At 45.2% G+C, this 20,137-nt stretch overlaps 1 long non-coding RNA gene across 1 annotated transcript in view; it reads left to right on the top strand.

The window, feature by feature from the left end:
• Window positions 1-2,292: 2,292 nt before the first annotated feature.
• Window positions 2,293-20,137, top strand: part of LOC138295849 (uncharacterized) — a 92,635-nt gene continuing 74,790 nt past the window's right edge. Inside the window, exons 1-4 of the long non-coding RNA XR_011203701.1 lie at window positions 2,293-2,466; window positions 2,562-2,641; window positions 2,779-2,847; window positions 9,472-9,541. This is a non-coding gene — a long non-coding RNA (uncharacterized lncRNA). The remainder of the gene's footprint in view (window positions 2,467-2,561; window positions 2,642-2,778; window positions 2,848-9,471; window positions 9,542-20,137) is intronic.

The following is a 20,137-nucleotide window of genomic DNA, read 5'->3' as shown; positions in this document are numbered from 1 at the left end:
ATCGAGATGTATTTCTGAAGGCAATAATGCCAAAAATACTTTGCTATTTCTAAGAGGGCTTTCGAACCAGTGCCTCCCAGACGATTTATGTACTGGACTGCTGATATGTTGTCCATTCTCAGGAGAATGGAATAACAGACTTTGTCACTGGTGAGAGATTTGATTGCAAAAGATCCCGCCAGGAGTTCCAGGTAATTGATATGGAGAGAGAGTTCTTCCTCTGACCATCTGCCTCCCATGGATATGTCCCCGCAATTAGCTCCCCATCCCAGACGACTGGCATCTGATTCTATTATCATGTCTGGTGATGTGCGGAATATTGCTGTCCTGTTCCAAGCTTCCATGTGGCGTATCCACCACTGGAGCTCTGTCTTGGCTTCGGATATAAAGAGATTATCCCTGAATAAGTCAGTCCTCTCTGGAGATGAAACACATTTAGTCTATGTAATGCACAGTATTGAAGGGGTCCCAGAAACATGGCCTGAATTGACGAGGATAGAAGTCCCACTAACATGGCCTGTTGCAGAGAGATATTCTTTCTCTTCTGAGACCTTTCCTGAGTTCTTTCTGAATCTTGGTAAGTTTTGTTAGTGGAAGGCTGAGAGATGCCGTGACTGAGTTTATGAGGATCCCCAGGAATACAATCTGTTGGGTTGGAAGCAGTTCCAATTTTGATGAGTTGATTACAAAGCAGAGATTTTGAAGGAGCATAATAGTTGTGTTCAGATTGAATCTCAGCTGAACTAAGGATTGTTCCGCTAGTTGTATGATTTGAGTCAAAGGGCCAACCACGTCTAGGAGTTTATCCTGGCATCCCCTCTAAGATCTATCAATCCCCTTTTTTGGTCTTTAATGTATTTGCTGAAAAAGGTACATAATTTTGGGTTAATGTCAGCAGTGACAGCTACCTTGCCAGGAAGGGAAGGTCTGGGTCATTGTGCACTAAGCTTTGCCCGGACGCCTTTTTCCAGAGGCTGGCGAATCTTATTGGCCACATAATCAGCCACCTTAGGTTCAGGAACCCATTGCGAGGATCTGGGTCGATAATTTTCGGATGTATTAAACATATCAGATACTTCCTCTAGAGAATCAGGGGAAACAGAACTAGGACACCGGGGTCTATTTATATCATGTTCCTCGTCCAAGGAGTTTTCGGCATCTGATACACCCTCCTCTCCAAGGGGGGCCCCATTGAAAGGGTTTACATTTTTTGCAAGAAAGTTGCTCATTTCCTCTCAGTAGGGCAGATGTTTCAGCGTGCGAGCACTCTTATGGAAGGTCTCTGTATGCTTATCAAAACCTTCCAGGTGCCCTGCGTCACGCTTAGTGGCCTTTACCCCTGATTTAAGACCACTAGGGCCCGGTTTAGATTGTACGGAGTCACTAGAAAGACCTTGAATGCTCTTAGCGAGCTTGTCAACCTGTTTCCGGAGAGCGAAGCGCATTCGCAATGGCGGTGGAAAGTGATTGATTAATCTCTGGGGAAGGTGTTGAGGAGGCCACTCCTGTTCAGCATCCTGAAAGGATGAATTTTCATTACCACTATTATGGTCAATTATGAGGATGGGAGCACAAAGAAAATAAAAATATTTTGTTTAAAATATTAAAATATATTTTATATGTTTTATTAAAATATTTTTAGAATCTAATAAAATATTTATAAACTATTTATTCACCCATGTTTAATTATGGGTAGCCCCCTCGCTGCTGCTCCTAAATAAAATATATTTAGCAACATATCAAATTACTTAAAACACCACTAGGTGCTGCTATTGCTTTGAATATACATCAACCGTTGTCTCAAGTGAGTATTGGTTCAAGGATACTGAAGAATCTGACAGTAATTCAAAGAATTTCCTGTCAGGCTTCCCACAAATCATGCGCAGCAGTCAGCTGGAGCGCTCCCAAGAAGCCGCCTCAGACACTGCTGACGCACCTGACAAGTTGTCGGGTGGCGCACACGTACCCTCGTCAGACCTGTGAACTAAAATAATAAACGAGCGCTCGGGCAGAAACCTACTGCACCAACACAGAAAATGATATTAGCGTTTATAAAACTATTAATACTAAAGCATTTCAGTCGTAAGGAAAACGTCACAGAGGATTTCACTTAACTGACGAGCAGTAAAGAAAGACAGAACAGGAAGCAACGTCATATGTTTATATATGTTGGACTTAACTCTGATTGGACTGTGTTTGGCCTCTGATACCCAGAGCCTCATGGGACATGTAGTATTCCATGGAATGTTTATCTTTATTTCTTCAAATCTGCTGTATGAATAAAGTGAAGAAAGTTATGCATAATCCTCACTTCCGGTCCTGACAGAATTGCAGCAGGCACAGGGAGGCTTCAAGAGAAAGAGGAAATGAAGTGGATGGTAGAGAGAGAGACATCAGAGAAGGTGAAGAGAGGAGAGAATGAAAGTGGACGGATGGAAAGAGAGGGATTGCACGAGGAGATGAAAGGTGCGGGCTGGGCAGAGCAAATTTTTCAAGTCTGCTTTTGGTTCCCCGGTTCGCCCCTGTTTGTCAGCTATAACTTTGTGATGGGTTCTTTTCAGGTTTGTTTGTGAAAGACAAAAGATTGGATACAACTGGTTCATATACTGGATGAATTTATTTGAAATGCTGTATTGCACAGGTAAGTGGTCTTAATTTACTTTCTTTCTTTATCTCTTTTTATAGTCCCCTTTTTTTTCTTTTCTTTGTCTAATTCATAATTAGGTTTCCTCTGGTTGTTGTGTCTAATGTCTCTTAGTTTTCTTTTCTTGTTTTAAGTGTATATCTTCCTAAGCTAACCTCCCACATCGGCGGGACCATGCGGGAAAACAGAACCAGGATAAAGAGGTAAGTGGATCTCTTTTTATTATCTTGTCATTATAACAGTAAAATAGGTAGGGGGAAGTGGGCAAATAGTGTGAGAGGAAACAGAAATAAAAAAAATAAAAGAAATCCCGGGTGGGAAATGGAAGGGTACAGTGTAATCACCTTGTATTGCGCATGAATGTAAGAAACTTTCAAGGCTCAGTGGTAATGTAGTGCAAGCCCAGGTGTACAGGGATTCTTTCCCTCTTTATTTTACATCTGCTTGTTCTCGTCTCACAAGTTATCCTTCCCGCCTCCCCGCTTCCACCAATACCCTGTGGGGTTCGGTATACATGCACGTACCAGCATGAGCCACGTCTCTCCGGGGACGTGGCTGGGTTCTTCATCTTGTCTTGCATTGGTGTCTTCGCTACCCACGTCGGTTTCCTCAATCTGCACGGCGTTCTCCTCCTCCTTCGCACTTCGTTGCGCTTCCACGTTCTTCTCCTCTGTCACGTTCCCTTGCGCTTCCGTGTTCTTCTCCTCTGTCGCATTCCCTTGCGCTTCCGTGTTCTTCTCCTCTGTCGTGTTCCCTTGCGCTTCCACGCTCTCTTCCTCCGTCGTGCTCCTTTTATCCCAGATATCTGGGTTTTAGAAAAGAGTCGGGCCCTCTTTCCTCTCGCCAGGACCCCCAGGGTACGATTATATCGGCCCCGTTTCCTTGTTCTGTGACAGGGTTACCGCAACCCTGTTACACACACTCCCCCTTGGGAAGGGCTGATGGAGACCTTGCTCCATGGGTTGTCTGGGGAGATAGCCCACAGTAGGTAACTGGCTACCTGGGAGGTGGTGAACCTGGAACATAAATGGTTTGAGCTCCATATACCATCTCAGTATCCTTGGATTTGTGTCTTTATGTCGAGCTAACCAGGTGAGGGGAGCATGATCAGTATGTAAACTAAAGAGATGTCCTAACAAGTAATATTGGAGGGTTTCTATCGCCCATTTAATTGCCAGACATTCCCTTTCTCTTACCGGATAACATTGTTCCTGGGGTAGTAGTTTTCTACTGATAAAAATAATGGGGTAAGTAGAATCTTGTTCGTTCTGCTGGGACAAGACGGCACCTATACCGACGTCGGATGCGTCCGTCTGTAGATAGAACATTTTAGTGAAGTCAGGGAACTGTAAAACTGGTTCTGTTGTCAGATTCCTTTTGAGTGTCTCATAGCTACAGAGTTGGTGGGGATTTAAGTCCTTAATCTTGGTGGGTTTCTCTTTTTTTCAAAGATCAGTCAAAGGGGCCACGATATTTGAGTAATTTGGAATAAACCAACTGTAATATCCCACCATTCCTAGAAAGGACCGTACTTCCTTTTTTGTGGTAGATGGAGGTACATTGAGGATTGCTTCAACTTTATTTAATTGGGGTCTTATCTGTCCTTTCCCTATATGATATCCTAAGTAGGCAATATCATCAAGGGGCAGGTTACATTGCTCAGGATTAGCAGTTAATCCTGCTTTGAGTAGTGTTTGAAATACCTTATCAAGTTGTTGTAAATGGTCGTCACAGGTGTTGCTATATATATTACGATGTCATCAAGATATGCTGCCGCATATCCTGTATGAGCACGTAAGAGTCTGTCCATTAATCTTTGAAATGTTGCAGGGGCCCCATGTAAACCGAAAGGTAGGACTGTAAATTGGTATAGTCCAGATGGTGTGGAGAAGGAAATAACTTCCTTATCTGGGGGGTGAAAAGGGTCTGCCAGTAGCCCTTCGTAAGATCTAATGTGGGCATATATTGTGCTCTACCTAGTTGTTCGAGCAATTTGTCTGCCCGGGGTATGGGGTATGTATCAAATTGGTAAATACAATTTAATTGTCGAAAGTCAATACAAAATCAGATAGAGCTATTGGGTTTTGGAACTAGTACTACTGGCGAACACCAAGGACTAATAGAAGGTTCTATGTTACCTACCTTCAGCATGTCTTGGACTTCTTGTTTAGGTACCTTTCTATGTGCTTCTGGGATTCTGTATGGTCGGATACAAATAATTTTTCCGTCTTGGGTTTTGATAGCGTGTTGAACTAACAGGTTTTTCCCCGAAATTAGTGAAACTAATTTTTTATGTCTATTTAATACCTCCCTCAAATGATTCAGTTGGTTTGGAAAGAGAGTGGAATTAATCAAAGGAAGACAATCAGATGCTTCTTTGGGACATAAATTAATTTCCTGGGGTTTCACATTGTTTATTAAGAACCCGGTTTTTGTTGATCCAGAGGGGTCATCTGCTTCTTCCCATTTCTTTAAGAGGTTAACGTGATATATCTGTGTTCTTTTGGGATTTTTTGGATAATTCTATTTTGTATGTGAGGGGACTCACGGGTTCTAGTATCTTATAAGGGCCTTGCCACTTGGCTAATAATTTGTTCTCTAAACTGGGAAGTAATACCACTACCTTGTCTCTGGTCTTGAATTGTCTAAGAACAGTGTTTCTATCATAGCATTTTGTTTGTTTTTCCTGGGCCCCCTCTAGGTGTATTCTGACATCTTCCCAAACATTATGAACCTGGTCTTTTAACTGTTGTGTGTAGTCCAAAATGTCTTTATCTTCACTTTCATTTTCCTCCCACCTCTCTGCAGCCATATCTGGTAGGCTTCAGGGTTCTCGTCCGAATACTAACTCAAACGGACTATGGCCAGTGGACGATTGGACATGTGTTCGTATGGGATAAAGCACTAAGGTTAACTTTTTATCCAAGTCTTTACCAGAGTCTGCTATGGTTTTTGTTAATAACGTTTTAAGGGTGTGTCAACTTTGTACGTTCGGACTTAGTCTCTTTTTTGGAGATTTTCTTCACCGGGACAAACCTGCAAATCAGGCCGGGTCGCGGTTGAGGCAAGCCGGCTAGAGTTGCTGCGGCGGGTCAGTCCCTCTATGGAGCTTTTTTCCAAAAGTTCTCCAAACTTCTGGATCTTCTCCCAGATGTTCCTTTAAGGTTCTTTTGGGGTCCACACCTCACCCCAAGGGTCCAGAAGCTCTGAGATGATCATTGGGGGGGGTGGACTACAACTCCCAGAATGCACCTGGCACAAACTCCTTTTTGGCCGCTGGGCAGTGGTCAGCTGGTTGATTTCTTCAGGAGTTGGTGCAGGGGACTCTGGTTAGCAATTTTTCACCTGTTGCAAACAGGGAGTCCCTCTTTGAACCAGTTGAAGCCAGGCAAGGTCCTTCTTGCGGTTAAGCCCAAGTGTGCAGCTGGTGCAGTCCTTCAGAGTGCAGGTTCCAGGTGCAGGCCAGGGGTTCAGCAGGGCAGTCATTCTTCTCCTTTGGTTCTTCCTTGTTGGAATCTGATGGGGATCTGGTAGGGAACTGAGGTGTGGGTGCAGGTCTGCCAGTTTTATCCTTGCTCCTGGGTGAAAAACAGGGGGGTCCTGGTTTTCCAATCAGGGGCAGGGTCCTTCCCCCTGTGATGACCACTTCCTGTGAAGTGTGGCAAAAATCAATCCCAGGAGGCAACAGTCCTAAAAAATCCATCATGGCTGAAAGTGATTTTTGGAGGTTACATCTGGCTGAGCCCACCCACTGGTGTGGCTAAAAAGCATAAACACACCCATCTCCTGCCCTCTCCTAATCTAATTAAGGGGGCAACTAGTTGTCTGGGGTTGCAGGATGTGGGTGTGTTGCTGGGTTGCTCCAAATGTCCTTCTCTGCCTTTGAAGGCCAGTTTGGCAGCCCTACCCCTTCCTGCCTCACCATCTGCTGAGGGGAGATCCCCGCACACAGGCACATCTCTTTGGGTGAAATCAGGCCACTTCACACCTCATCAAGGCAGCCTGGCCAGGCTGCCAGAGGCTGGCCAATCAGAGCACAGCAGCAAAAACAATGCAGGGCTGAAGTTGACAACTTTTCAGGTAAAGTTTAAAACTCTTTACCTGAACAAGTTATATTAAATCCAACAACTGGAAGTTGTGGGATTTATTATAACAATTAATTTGATACCAAACTCTTTGTATCTGTCACTTAAGGGGACTTTTAGAATTAAAATAAAGTCTCCCCATTCTAGCCTATGAAAGCCATTCACTACAATGAGGGAAAAACTAATTTGGCTGTTTTTACCTCACCAGGGCTCATAAAACTATTTGTATAAGGTCCCTGCTTATAGTTACATGGCACCCAGCCCTAGGGCCACATAGGGCACACCTTAGGGGGTGACATATATGTAAAAATAAGGTAGTTTAAGACTTTGGAACTACTTTCAATTCCAAAGTCGAAATTGCATATGTGTTTAATTTAAAAGCAGTCAGCAAGGCAGGCCTGCCTTTAAAATGACACTGGGCACCTCAGCAGTGCACCTATGGGTGCACTACCAATGCTGGGGTCCCTGAACCTACATGCCCTCCCATATACTAGGGACTTATAGGTAGATTGACTTAGCCAATCATAATTAGGTTAATTTGCATACTGATTTTACACAGAGCGCAGGCCCTGGGACTGGTTAACAGTACCCAGAGCACCATCAGAGTCAGGAAAACCCCAGCAAAAAGTGGTGCAATGGGGGCAAAAAGTTAGGGGGCCTCTGCAATCAGCCCTGTTTTCTCACAGGGTGCAATTGTATCTCTCTACTAGCCCTTCTGTTAGGGGGTGGTAGACTGAAGTGCAAATTTGTTTTAACCCCTAGTATTTGGCAAATCTGTGACATCAATCTGGGCATGAATGGAGTTCCCTGGTCTGTGAGTAGTTCCCTGGGGAATCCCACCCTGGAGAAGAACCCTATCATGGCCTGTGCCACACTTTTGGTGGTCATGCTACTCATAGGAATGGCTTCCGGGTATCTCGTTGCCTAGTCCACCAAAATGAGAATATACATGTATCCCCTTGAGGAGGGATTTAGAGGTCCCACGAAATGCATACCTACACGTGAAAAAGGAATATCTATAACCAGCAAGGGGAAGAGGGGAGCTTTTCTGTGGGGTCTGGGATTGATAAGTTGACATTTAGGGCACTGTTGACAAAACCTGTGAATCTCTGAAAAGACCCCTGGCCAATAGAACCATCCTAATAGATATTCTTTCGTCTTTTCTCCACCAAAAAGGCCACCTCCCATGTGGTTGTGTGCCAAATGTAGGGTCTGTGTACGATATAGATGGGGCACTACTAACTGTGTTTTTTCTTAGTTGTTATGTTGGGTCACACTATGTAACAGACCTTTCTGGACAAGAAAACAGGGACCCACCTTTCCTGGTTTTTTGGTTACAGCGGTCTCCCCTGCATGTTGCAGGGTAGGGTCATCTCTCTGGCTAATCCGGAAAGGGGGTAGTGTCGCCAACACCGGTTTGTCTGCTGGGTTTGAACTACTAGACAGGTTACCCATTTGGTAAGATTGCTTTCCTTCTCTTTTCTTTTTTTTGCTTAATCTCAGTTTTTCCTTCTCTGGAGTGATAGAGATTTGGGAAAAAGGAGCTTCACTCCACCATAACTCTAGTTTCTGTTTGTCATGGACACTGTCCAATAGCATAGGGAAATTGTCGTAGTCTGTGCCTATAATTACTTCTTCTAGTAGGCGTTGTATTACCCCCATCATCAGAGTCTGATTCTGTCCTCTCCATTTGATAGATACTTTTACTAAAGGATATTGCTTCATATATTAATGGATGCAGCAAATGGAGACATATTCATCATTTGATGATACTGTCTTAGGGATTAAGTTCTCACGAACTAATGACTGACTACATCCTGAATCGATTAGTACTCTGATGGGTTGTCCGTTTATTAACATTTCCTTGACGTAGCGAGAAACTTCTTTGCCCGTATAGAGAACTCTACCTCTGGTGACCCCAATTTCCATTGGCTCAGTTTTGTCTAATTTGTGGGGACAGTTCCGTGCTATGTGTCCCTATTCAGCACAATTATAGCACTGGGGTAACTGATTAGGATACTTATATGGTAGTATTTATTTCCGGATAAGGTGTGATACCTCCAGGATTCACAGCCTGATATGCGGCCTGTAAGGTTCCAGTTAGTAGTGGGGCTATATATTGTCCCCACCTATCCTCTGCCCATGTAGCTGAAGCGGCTACTCATTCAAAATTAGAAAAAAACTCATCTGGATCTTCTCCCTCTTGGAACTTCTGTAAAACTGAACTTGGAAAATTGGGATGAACGCAACTGGAAGCAATAGTGTCTGTTAGTTTTTGTAGTGCGGTTTCATGTACCAGTTGGTTATTAGCTATTATTCTAGCTTGACTTTTCAGGGCATTTTGGAGTGTTTCTCGATCATTGCGAGCCTCTCTCTGCTGCTCCTCCCATACCAATTGCAGAAGTCGTTGACCTTCTGCCAATCGCTGAATCATATACTCTAAGGTGGGTTTGCCTTCCATTGTGGTTGTATGTCTTTCACCCAATATCACACTTCTGACACCACTGTGATGGGTTCTTTTGGGGTTTGTTTGTGAAAGACACAAGAATGGATACGACCAGTTCATATACTGAATGAATTTTTTTTAAATGCTGTATTGCACAGGAAAGTTGTCTTAATTTACTTTCTTTCTTTATCTCTTTTTACTGTATAGTCCCCTTTTTTTTCTTTTTTTCTTCTTCATACTTAGGTTTTCTCTGATTGCTGTGTCTAAGGTCTCTTCATTTTCTTTTCTTCTTTTAGGTGTATATCTTCCTAAGTTCACCTCCCACGTTGGCTGGACCATGCGGGAAAACAGAACCAGGATAAAGAGGTAAGTGGATCTCTTTTTCTTATTTTGTCGTTATTATGGAAAAATAGGTAGGGGGAAGTGGGCAAATAGGTTGGGAGAGAAACAAAAAAAAAAATCCAGTGTGGGAAATGGCAGGGTACAGTGTAATCACCTTGTAGTACGTGTGAATATCAGAAACGTTCAAGGCATAGCAGTGCTGTAGTTCAAGCCCAGGCGCAGAGGTATTCTTTCCCTCATTATTTTACATCTGCTTGTTCTCATCTCACAAGCTTTCCTTCCTGCCTCCTCACTTCCACCAATACCCCGTAGGGTTCGGTATACATGCACGTACCTGCATGAGCTACGTCCCTCCAGGGATGTGGATGGGTTCTTCGTCTTGTCCCGCGTTGGTGCCTTCGCGATCCAGGTTGGTTTCCTCACTCTGCACGGAGTTCTCCTCCTTCTTTGCGTTACCTTGCGCTTCCGCGTACTTCTCCTCTGTGGCGTTCCCTTGCGCTTCCGTGTTCTTCTCCTCTGTTGCATTCCCTTGCGCTTCCGTGCTCTCCTCCTTCATCGCGCCCCCTTTAACCTGGATATCCGGGTTTCTGAAAAGAGGCTGGGCTTCTTTCCTCTTGCCAGGACCCACGGGGTACAATAATATCAGCCCCGTTTCCTTGTTCTGTGACAGGGTTACTGCAACCCTGTTACAAACTTTATCTGGAAAGGACTAAGTAAGAGGCATTTGTTTTTGGGATGTCCATGAGTTGTGGTTGAATTTCTTAGAACTGAATACCGTTTGTAGCCTCACAATGTCTTACTAAGTCCCCCATTCTGAGCTCCCCATTGATCTTTGGGCAAATATTGGGGTCCACATTTAACGATCCAGCAGGCATCACCCTGTGAATTAATGATGATATTGAGTTAAGCTCCCTGGAATGGGAAATAACTTCTCAACTAGAATTACCGGGGCCTTTAAGACAGATTTTCCCATATTCAGCAGAGTTTCAAGGCAACACCAGCTGCTCTAAGCAAGTGGTAAATATGTGCAGTGGGCCACTGCCCATCAGGGAGGGTTGGGTGAGGCAGGGAAGGTGTCTGGGGATTGTAGAGGATGTGGCCTCTTTATGGAAGCATAGGCTGTTCCCTCATGGTGCTGGAGGATGCCCACAGGGGCAAAGCTGAACATTTACCCCTATTGCTTGTCCTTCTCTGCACATGGTTTTATCCAGTGCAAATCTGCAACTGGAAAAAACAAGTAAATTTTTTCCAGATCCAGACTTTTTGGGAAGCCCTCTAACTCCAAGTGATTCAGCTCTGGGCAACTCGTAATGGGGGCCAACATGGATTATCAGAGCTGTTGTTGATCTATGCAAGATGTTCTATCTACAGTGTTCTTTTGTGTCTTGGACTCTCCAGTGGGAATCACATTGTTTGAAAAGAATGAAAACAAGGCAGACTTAGAGTTGAGGCTACATTTCTTTCTTTTTTAGTTCACTTTTTCCTTTCATTCTTTTCCGTTTTTCACTTTGTGTGATCACCAACATAGTGTTTTTTTCCCTTTTCACCAAGGATTTCTTTTCTGTATGTTACAATTTAATGTTGTTCTATTAAAGTATATCTTCTTGTACATTTTTCCTTCTTACACTTTATATTTTTCTATCACTAATCTGCTATTGTTTTTATCTAGTTAAATTATAATTGATGTATTCAATTAATTGAATCAAATATGAGCAGTGCTCTGAATTTAAGTTTGATAATATGTATGCACTTTGGGCCAGATGTATCATTTATCTGAGTAGTGATTACCTAGCTGTGATTTTCTGCGAATCGCAATTAGGTAATCACTGTTTGAATGCATGAAACTCCAGGAGTTTCATTTAGCCATTCTCAATGGATCGCAAATTGACCTACCTCATTAACATTCATGAGGTGGGTCGCAGTTGGCAACCCATTGTGAATGGCTACAATCACAGGGACTGGGCTCAGCAGACCACCATGTCTGTGATTGCTTTTAAATACCGAAATCTTTTTTTTAATTGCGGACCGTTTTCCTTACAGGAAAATGGGATGCGTTTTTTAAAAAAATTAACGTTTTCTTTTCATTTTTTAAGAGTAGGCAGCCTGTTCTAAAAAAAAAATTTTGCATGTATTCACAAAGGAGAAGAGGTCCCGTGGGGACCCCTTCTAGTGTGCAAATGGGAAATGTATATGTTTCGGGCCATTTGAGACCACAAAAATGCATAATACATTTGACCCCATGTTCTTTATTTCATTCCAGAAGTCGCATAAAGTTTATGCACTTCCACTGCCTGCAAGATTATTCATGTTGTTTTTTGTCCTCATGCAGATGTTTCAGATCGTTATTATACCACCAAAAAATGTGCCTTTGCATTTTTATTGGTTCTGTTGGTTATGACCAAGACGTAGCTAAATCATAGGAAAATAGATTGATCACTACTATTTTTAAATATGTATGAGAGCGGATATGTGGGTGATGCCTAAGGGTTTATCATTGAATGATACTTTATCTGTAAGAATATATATAATTTTTTTGACTTGCCTATAGCCTTGGCACGGTTTGACAAATCTTCACAACAGTTTCCAAAAAAAAGGTGTCCTATTGTGTCTTATTGTGCATGGTAAGTTTCGGGGTGATTCGTCAAGTGGCGGCTGAGCAAATGAGGGGGGGGTAAAAAAAAGTGCATTTCCCTTGTTAATTTCCATAGGGATTTTTAACACTACTACAGCCCGAACCACCGGGTGTAATTACACCAAATTTGGCATCAAGCTGGCTCTTGGTCCAGAAAGCATACATTCTTTTTGGAATTTGATCTAAATTAGTTCAGCAGTTTTTGAGATATTCAAGGAAAAAGAAATATAGATAACTCCGCTGAGCATAAGCACAGATCTCATGGTGAGCACTTCAACCAGAAAGGCTGACCAATATGCATGATAGTGTTAGTGCTTCTGACCTTAATAAGTAAACTTACAAGGGGAACGAATAGGTCGATGAACCTTTTGACTCGCAATTAAGATGTTCGTACCATAGCACCAGTGCATGATCAATAATCATTAGTATTCAATACCATCAGTAATCAATGGAGTCAGTAAACTGTCACACACCATGAGCTTTCAGCCATAAATAACCACGCCTTTTAGTAAGAGTTAGAATATTTATTTCCCTAAATTAACAATTCTAAGGTCATGTAGCTTCATCTTAGAATCAAATGAAACATATACAAAAACAACACTGGCTGTCCAAAGCGGCGGAAGAAATGTAATCTAATCAAAGCTTGGACAACAACACATTCTAAGGTTATGGTGCAAATCAATAGCAAAGTCAACTGCGTCCATGTAAATATATACGTGAAGTTTAGCAGAGAACTTCACCAAGCATTACCTAGAAAGAAAAAGCAAATGTGCATAATAATATGCATAATAATCACAGTTTAGGTTATACCTATCCTCAGTATAGATCAGAAGGCAGAATCAGTCTTCGTCCTCAGGACATCAGTCGATCAGCAAAGCATCAGGATTCAGCATCAAAGTTCAGGAAAGGCAAAGTCTTAAGCATCAAAGTTAAGCACGTCTCTTGTCAAAATGCAATATGGGTAATGGTCAGAATGACTTTTCGGCTAGCAAGAAAATGGGCAATGGGCTGGCTTCTCTCAGTGTACTCTTGTTAAGCCAAAACTGTTAAAACTACCCCCCAAATCCCTATTGGTCAGTTAATTGTATGTTCACACTTCGTCCAATAAAACTAAAATCCCAAATCTATGAATTCTAATATTACTTTGTTCACATGTCGTCGATCGGTTTGTCTTGCAATGTCCTCATGATCCGGTTTGTCAGGTAAAAATATTGTTGCAGCTTCTACTTTAGTCAGTATCTTCATTGTTCTTATCCTAGGAAAGTCAGTCTCACACACATTACACATAAAATGTTGCATTTGCTGGAACATCATCTCCTAGCAGTCGGGTTTCATGAGAATATTCAGTTATGAGCACATTTAAACAATACAATAGAAATTCACAGTTTAACTTTCTAGAATACCCATTTTATTAAGCGCTAAGAAATACAGCTTTTACATTAGGCCTGGCAAGTAGGCCAAGACGCTCGCTAAGCTAAGGCCTACAACTTGTAAAGCTAAAGCTAAAGCTTATTGCATAACTCTTAATATGACATATTACTGCATTAGTCTTACATATATTCAACAGTTCATAAGTATTAAATCATTGATTAGTACATTTTGTTAATATTGGTGGCCATTCTTCGTAATCACATTTTCAAATGTGTGCATTATTTTTCTACGTTATTATGTTTTCTACACAAACCTATTATTCAGAATACATAAACACTCTTTAATAATTTTTTTCAAATCACCTGCGCTAGCAATAGCACCCATTGAAATACATTTTAGTGAATGGCAGGGTTTGAAGGTCACTAAAAGGAGGATCGATAAAGGGTGATAATAGATTTTAGTTCCAATACAATTCATTTGTTGCCAAAGTGATTTTACCCTTCGAAAAAAACTTCTGCTGGGCAGTGTTGCCAGATTTTTAAAGCCTTCTAAAGCCCAAAGCCATTAAACTACCACCCAAACTAAGCCCAAAATGAACCGATCCTAGCCCAAAAAGTAGCCCAAAAGTTTAACACTGAAATAATGCAATCATAGGTGGAAGCAAACATTTTAAAGCGCAAATCGAATTTCTATTTTAAGCAAATATATGGAACTCACAGTGCCTGAATTATGCATTGCTTTACACACTAAAAATGGCAATGAACATGGAAAAATGGTCACTCGCTTCTTATGATGAGCAACAAAATGGAAGAAGTAGTAGAGAAGGTGGAAGGGGGTCAGGGGCAGCAAGCTGACCATATAGAGTAGGTAGGAGAGCCAGTAGCAGCACAAAAGACTGTGTATTGCAAGCGGGAGGGCTAGTAGTCGCACAATGGCCATGGTGGCTAGGGGGGGAGGTGGGCTATGCACTAAGGACCACGGAGAGCGTAAAAACCTAGACATTCACTGTAAAAAGTGAAGCTATAAATAGGAATTGTAAGAATATCTAACTATGTTAAAAAACCTTAGAAATTCACTGAAAAAACAAAGGTTAAAGGGATGTTATATTTAGGTGACAATGTAAAATATACCGGTTGAAACTAACAAAATCACTGAAATTCACCCTAAACTATTACTTGTACATTCGTCATGTACTGCTTTCGTCCTTGCATATTAAATTACTCACGACATTCGTTGACTACATTTATAACAATGCGAATCACATCTGAAATGCTATCATTCTCCTACACCACACAAGATATTTGTACAGCTTCACACCAGATATTTGCTACAAATCTCTTCGCCATAGTACTCTACATATGAACTAAACCTGCTACTGCTTCCCTTTACAGCCCTCTCCTTCCATGTAGTTTATAAAACTTTTATTGTAAATCTCCCAAATGCTTCTGTAGCCCTGCAGGTGAGGCATGTACTCCTATTGCTACATATAGGCGGTCATTACAACATTGGCGGTAAAAGGCGCTTACCGCCGTGCAGAAGACCGCCAACACACCGCCGCGGCCGCGGAATTCCGCCACAGCTATTACGACCCACATCTCGGAATCCGACAAAATCCAGACACCCACACAAGTCCGCAACACAAAAGGTCAGTGATAAACTTGCGAAAACAAAACCTCCACCGTCACGCCAACAGAAATACACCCATGCTATCACGACCCACGAATCCACGTGGCGGTCTTTCAACCGCGGTATTCCATTGGCGGTACACACCGCTGCGCTCAAAATACACACACATCTCCAAAACACCACCACATTGGACAATTTGAAATACACACAACTGATACACACACCACTCCCACAAACCCAATACAATATAAAACACACACCCACCTCACCCACAAACCCCTATGACCAATATTACAGAGAGAAGGGCAGAGAGAGACACCAGCATCCACAAACTAGCATTCACAGGCACTCAACACCATCACCCACATAACAACCACGCACCTCACACAACACACCACTAAATATCACCCCACACAGCACAACACACACCAACCCACACATCACCCACACCACCTCATGGCACGGCAAAGACACCCCAGGTTCTCGGAGGAGGAGCTCAGGGTCATGGTGGAGGAAATCGTCCGGGTAGAGCCACAGCTATTTGGAGCACAGGTGCAGCACACCTCCATAGCTAGGAAGATGGAGCTATGGCGAAGAATAGTCGACAGGGTCAACGCAGTGGGACAGCACCCAAGAAATCGGGACGACATCAGGAACAGGTGGAACGACCTACAGGGGAAGGTGCGTTCCGTGGTCTCAGGACACCACCTGGCGGTACGGCGGACTGGCGGCGGACCCCCACCTCATCACCCACAACTAACAACATGGGAGGAGCAGGTCTTGGCTATTCTGCATCCTGAGGGCCTCGCAGGAGTCGGTGGAGGAATGGACTCTGGTAAGTCAAACCTTTAACTATCATATCCCCCACCCTACCTGCATGCTATCACAGACCCCCACCCTCACCCCCTCCCCTATCACTACAACTCCTCACAAATGAACTAATAACACAAACCACACATCCCAACACCAAGCCCTGCATGACACAACAAAGCATGGACACCCATCACTAAAGCATGCCCACTGCACATACCCAAAACACCCCCCTCAACCATCATCACACAAGCTCCCACACAGGAATGCTAGCACTGGGGTACACGGTCACCCACCCATTGCACACCATGACACACACAGATGCAATAATCATGCCTTTACACTCCTGCAGAACCACTACCCAACGTCACCAGACAGGAGGATCCGGACATTTCCACCCCACCCACAGAAGAGGCCCACAGTGATGACAGCAGCTCTGTCCAACTGGAACCTGATGACCAGCCCGGACCATCGTGGGCCTCGGGACAGTCGGTTCACCTCACACAGGCACAGCCCACCACAGACCTTCCACCCTCTGGTAAAACCAGCACAGCACCCACCCAGCGGGCCCATACCTCCGTCCCCAGGACACGTCTATCAGCTGTGTGTCCACCCCTACAGGGAACCCAGGATAACCCACCACCCCAACAACAACAGGGACCTGGGGGCAGTGGCAGTGGGCACACGGTCCAGGGGACGGAGGCACAGGAACACAGGGGAACTGGGAGGGCTGCCGTGCAACAGGGGGCGGACAGGCCAAGGGAACCCACTCTCCACGAGACCCTCTCCTCCATCATGAGAGCATACCACCACTCCCAGGAGACGATGGCAACGGTCCTGGCCAAGTTTCAAGAGACCCAGCGCATGCAGGAGGAACAGTATTTGGGGTTCAGGGAGGAACTCAGAACCATTAGCTCTGCCCTGGGCACCATCGTAGGGGTGCTGAAGGAAATACTTAACACCAGGAGGGACACTGTGGCACTCCAAGGGGCCCCTGACACTAGCATGGACGATGAACTGCCCACCACCTCCGCTGGCGCTAGTGGACAGGAGGCACCGCCACAGGACCACCACACCAGCACCCCACCCCCTGCAGACGGAGAACCACCCCGCAAGCGGTCCCTGAGATCCAGGAACAAGACAGAGCACATTGCCAAGACCCCCGCCAAGAAATGAGACCACCCTGATTGTCATCCTACTGTCCCACTTTGTCACCCTGTCCATAATTAAACTGCCCCAGCTCCACTTCCTATGCCCATATGGGCAATGCACCTGTGAGACTAATAGAGTGGACTCTGCCATGGACCTTCCTCCACCATCACCCCTCACCATTTTACAACCCCCCTCCAATATTGAGCACTTAAATAAACACCCTTGAAGCACAAAACAATCTGGAGTCAGTCTGTGATTTCGAAAATGTGTATTAGCAATGACAGTGACAAAATGCGTTTTCAAATGTAATGTCAACATACCTATGTCACTCATCTCAAGTCCATGCGGAATCGAAGCAGATGACACACGTTGGAAATCACACCTGTGAAACCGTAAGGGAAATGTACAACTCAGTGACCATATACTGGATGAAATCGACAGACAGGATAGAGGTAGAAGTGTTAAAGTACTTGTAGTAGGCAGGAATGTTTTCTCACCTGTGTGTCACTGGAAATATCGCTGGATGACTGAGTCCCTGTTGTCAATGTCTTCTTCCTCTGCTTCCTCCTCATCACTGTCCACAGGCTCCACAGCTGCCACAACACCGTCATCTGGACCATCCTCCTGCAGAAAAGACACCTGTTGTCGCAAAGCCAAGTTGTGAAGCATACAGCAGGCCACGATGATCTGGCACACCTTCTTTGGTGAGTAGAATAGGGAACCACCTGTCATATGGAGGCACCTGAATCTGGCCTTCAGGAGGCCGAAGGTGCGTTCGATCACCCTCCTAGTCCGCCCATGGGCCTCATTGTAGCGTTCCTCTGCCCTGGTCCTGGGATTCCTCACTGGGGTCAGTAGCCATGACAGGTTGGGGTAACCAGAGTCCCCTAATAGCCACACCCGGTGCCTCTGGAGTTGACCCATCACATAAGGGATGCTGCTATTCCGCAGGATGTAGGCGTCATGCACAGAGCCAGGGAACATAGCATTTACCTGGGAGATGTACTGGTCGGCCAAACATACCATCTGTACATTCATGGAATGATAACTCTTCCGGTTCCTGTACACCTGTTCACTCCTGTGGGGGGGGACCAGAGCTACATGGATCCCATCAATGGCACCTATGATGCTGGGGATATGTCCAAGGGCATACAAGTCACCTTTCACTGTAGGCAAATCCTCCACCTTAGGGAAAACGATGTAGCTCCGCATGTGTTTCAGCAGGGCAGACAACACTCTGGACAACACGTTAGAAAACATAGGCTGGGACATCCCTGATGCCATGGCCACTGTTGTTTGAAATGACCCACTTGCCAGGAAATGGAGCCCTGATAGCACCTGCACTTAAGGGGGATTCCTGTGGGATGGCGGATTGCTGACATCAGGTCAGGCTCCAACTGGGCACACAGTTCCTGGATTGTGGCACGGTCAAACCTGTAGGTGATGATCAAACTTCTTTCCTCCATTGTCGACAGGTCCACCAGCGGTCTGTACACCGGAGGATTCTGCCATCTCCTCACATGTCCCAGCGGACGGTGCCTAGGAAGGACAACAGCGACCACAGAGTCAAACTACTCAGAGGTATGTACCCACAGTCTACACAGAACACCATTCATACACAAAATGTGGCCTGTATTTGTGTTGTGAGACAAGGCCTAAGTATGTGTGACGCAGTTGGTAATTAGGCCATGTGGGCCCCTGAAATGGCGGCTGTCTGACCTATAAACTGGCACAATGGGATGTGAGGTAAATGCGCTGGCGTTGTAGACCGTCGCGGTAGGCGGTCGAAGACCACGGCGCAATGCTGCATTGGTTAACATTGGACCCTATGGGTCCCAGGAGCCAATGACGATGGACGCCGGCGGTGATGGTACGCACCGCCGCGGACGTGACCGCTGCGGACGTGACCGCCATTTTCTATCTGTTCAATCACTCGATACCTGATCTTCGACAGGAGAGGACCTACACTGCAAGTGCTGCTGTGACCTCGGTCTGGAAGAGACAATGGCTCGTGCGTCTGGGGAAAGGGCCCCTGCCTTCACTGCAGAGGATTTGGAGAAGCTCGTCGACGGGGTCCTCCCCCAGTACACTCTACTCTACGGTCCTCCAGACCAACAGGTAAATACACAGGGAGCATGCTGTATGGGCTATGCCTCTGTGGAGAGGGCTGGTTGTAAGAATGAAGGGGGCACAGTTCTGTGTGCAGGAAGGACTGTGAATGCATGTGCCACATGGCAAGGGTAGGGATGTGGGCCACTCACTTAGACGGTGCAGTTGGTAATGACTTCTCTTCTTCCCCTGTACATGTCATGTAGGTCAGCGCCCACCAGAAGAAGGATATTTGGCGTGCCATCGCCAAGGACGTCCGTACCCTGGGGGTCCACCACAGACGTAGCACCCACTGCTGGAAAAGATGGGAGGACATTCGCCGCTGGAGCAAGAAGACGGTGGAGGCTCAGCTGGGGATGGCCTCCCAACGTGGGAGGGGTGCCCGTTGAACCATGACCACCCTGATGTTCCGGATCCTGGCGGTGGCCTACCCTGAGTTGGATGGGCGCTTGAGGGCATCACAGCAGACACAAGGGGGTGAGTACAACATCATTCAGCGGACTTAGCGTGCAGTGAAGGTGTCTGGGTGGGGGAGGAGGGCTGTGGGTTTCCCTAGGCCAGGGCGAGTACCGTAGCCTAGGCCCCTCCGTAATGCAGGCAATGTGGCACCCCACCCCAACTCTGTAGAGTGCCAAGTACAGGTATTAATGCCCCTGTGTCATCTATGTGTGCAGATGTCGTCCATAGCCATGTAGGCCATATCCCAGGAATTGCATCTGTAGAGCCCAACAGCGCGACGTAGTGCAGGGGGCTGCTGTGTCTGTATTGTCGGTAGCGGTAAGCCGTGCACTCAACCTGTCTTTCTTCTGTCGTCCCCCCCCTTTTTGTGGTCTCCCTGTTCTTGTGTGCATCAGCATCATCAGGCGGAGGTACAGTGGCACCAGAGCACGAGGGAGCTGCATCCCACATGGCCATGGAGG

The sequence above is a fragment of the Pleurodeles waltl genome, chromosome 1_2, assembly GCF_031143425.1.
Source record: "Pleurodeles waltl isolate 20211129_DDA chromosome 1_2, aPleWal1.hap1.20221129, whole genome shotgun sequence".
Classification (NCBI taxonomy): Eukaryota; Metazoa; Chordata; class Amphibia; order Caudata; family Salamandridae; genus Pleurodeles; species Pleurodeles waltl.
The sequence above is the reverse complement of the archived record's forward strand: the minus strand, read 5'-3'. Positions and strand labels throughout refer to the sequence as shown.